The sequence below is a fragment of the Stenella coeruleoalba genome (assembly GCF_951394435.1).
Source record: "Stenella coeruleoalba genome assembly, chromosome: 7".
In the NCBI taxonomy this organism is placed as follows: Eukaryota; Metazoa; Chordata; class Mammalia; order Artiodactyla; family Delphinidae; genus Stenella; species Stenella coeruleoalba.
In genome coordinates this window covers 54786321-54789018 of record NC_137153.1, presented here as the reverse complement: position 1 = coordinate 54789018, position 2698 = coordinate 54786321, and the positions used below count along the sequence as shown (strand labels likewise).

Here is a 2698-nt window from a genome sequence, read left to right as displayed (position 1 = left end):
CATAGGAAGATTTTGCTTTTTAGGTTTGTAAGTCTGTCAGGGTTTTGGAGTGTTTGAGAGAATCGGGTATGTTAAATGTGTAAAATTTTAAAAGTTCCTGAGGGAATTAAATTCGTAAATTGGGTTCATTAGAATTTAATCTTTTAAAGTTATCAGTTAATTGAGTGTAATCAAAGAAAAAACTGACTCTGAATTCTTATTTTTATCAGAAAGTAATAGGTTGATACGAGACTTCGAAATTGAATTTAAAGGCTTAGAGAAGGCTAGGCTTTTGAATTTACAACTTTCAATATATTTAACTAATTAAAAGCAAATTGTTAGAGTAGTCCTTTCAGTGCGCAAGGTTCCCTCAGGCATTGGAAAGCTCAAATGACATTAGTAAGCACCCCGTAAATGGTTATAATCAACAGTAACTACTTCTTGCCCTCTGTTCCTTTGAGCCCTTGCAGTGAAACTTCCACAACTGTGTGTCAATTTCTTGCGCTCCTGAGGGTCCCGATTAGCTGAAGGCAAGGATTATTCCAAAACCAAAACACTTTTTTTTTTTTAAGAACAAGAGCCCAGTTTTTTAATTTGATCATTTCTTGCGTTTGAAGTACTCCTCCATGACATCCTTGGCCTGAGACTCTTTGCCATAGCCCTTAACCACCACGCAACTGCAACCACTTGAGGGGGTTTTCCCTCTCCATCAGTTTTACAGAGGCCTACCCATTCCCCCAGTTTCTTGATGTCATCAACCTTAATCAGGTTGATTTGGTGCTCAGCACAAAGGGCTTCCACCAACTTGACATATATAGGCTCCTCACAGTTGGACGCGAGCACACAAAGATGGGCTTTGGCAGCTTCCCGAATTCCACGTGCTAGGCCATCGTGGAGGAGGGCGGTCTTCAGCACCTCTTGCAGAGCAGGATGAACGTCCATCACACCTCCAGCAGCAATGCCTTCCTCGGCCATGGCGGCAGGGACTCCGAGGTGGCAGGGAAAGAGCAAAACCACACTTCTTTTGAGTCAATAATTTTATTACTATTACTTTTCACACCGAGGAGACTTAGTTACATAAAGTGAGATATTCTATGAGTTGATTACCGGTAGTAGAAGCACAAAGGTGTGGAAAGTGTAACATGAACACAGTGAAGAAACGCCCTTTATCAGAGTGAAGTCCATGTGACAGAAACACATTACTCCAAACAGACTATGTACAAATAAATACAGCTTTCCATCTATGTACAGACATATTCACAGAGAATAAACTGACGCAAAATCTCCATACATCTCCTCCTCCAGCGAAAATTGATCACAATAAACAGAACACACGGGAAATGACAAAAGTAACTTGGAAGTGCATCAACTGGATCCTTGTAGGGGTATAGAGGTTAAAATGCTTCTTGAAAATGGAGGCAAACAGAGGAAGCATGAGATGACATCTATCCCTAAAAAGATCCTTTACAAAAATGGCATTCTGATATTTGTAAGGTAGGTAACCTGTCCAAAAGACAGTTTACGAGTTCTAGGGCAATGCCTATGTTGGGGTCGGTGTCGACAACGTGGTCTCTGTTTTAACACTATGCAAAGAACAACAGTATAAGTTATCTTTGCTTTAGTGCTAGCAGCCACTTCATTAAACCAGGAAGGTAGTTTTTGCTACTCTTTGATGGCACTTTTGAGACTGCAGATTGCTTGGAGACGGAAGCTGTTGCTTCTGGAGTTTTTTCAAACTGGAGCAGAAGAAAAACATCCAGGCTAGGTGCAGGGCACAAAACTTCGTGTGCAGGGTTCAACAGGATTATATGCCCACAGAGTTTCCCTCATCCAGATGGAGAGTCTCTGCCCTTTGGAGAGACGCTTCAGACCACAAAACAGCCCCCAACAGAAACATCACTGGCTCTGGATCCAGACAATCTTTCTTTAGGGCAAATGGCCAATTAAACCTAAAATTGATGGGGTTGGTCAATTTCACACACATATTTACTCTATAGAGATAATTTAGGTACCCAGGTGGTAGATATTTCTAGGCTATTAAGTGCCTTTTAGTCATTCTTTTAGCTTTTACTCAAATCATGTAAAAAATTGTGATGAAGTGAAACGAAGTTTCTAGTTGTGGGGACATCTGTGTGTACATGCGTGTAAGCAGTCTATGATACTGGGCCAGAAATTATGTAGTTTAGCAGAAAAGGGGAAAAAAATCCAATGCATTATGAAGTCTCCTGTTTTATATGCTTTCTTCCCAAGGAAGGTTTATAATTTAGGTGTAATAAATTATTGATAAACTGTATATCTCTATTTGCCACTTTTATAAGGGAACTTCTTAGACCCATCTTATATTTACATAAAAACTCAAACTTTAAATTTTCCGGGTACATATATGCTAATTATCCATTTCACTGTCTATATTGCTTTACATAACAAATGGATTCCTGAAAAACAGTAAATCTGTAACTTAAAAAAGGAAATACTTTCACTGTAGTATCAGAACTTGCTATTTAAAGGACCTTGCTATTTAACAAGCTATTTTGAAAGTGAAGAATGCTTTTGTGAAATGAACAATTTCTTTGATTTTCAGTTTTATTAAAGTACACATCTAAAATTTATCAGCTTAGGATTGTCTAGAACAATAATTGTATGCCTTAAAAAACAGAACAGATAAACTCTAATTTACAACAAACAATACAAAACAGGAATGACTCATGGACTGCTTATC

General features: G+C 38.6%; 1 pseudogene across 1 annotated transcript; it reads right to left on the bottom strand.

Moving 5' to 3' along the window:
- Positions 1-577: 577 nt before the first annotated feature.
- On the bottom strand, positions 578-954 carry LOC307189330 (small ribosomal subunit protein eS12-like; annotated as a pseudogene). The gene has a single exon. The product of its transcript is annotated as a small ribosomal subunit protein eS12-like (transcript).
- Between the last annotated feature and the right edge of the window lie 1744 nt (positions 955-2698).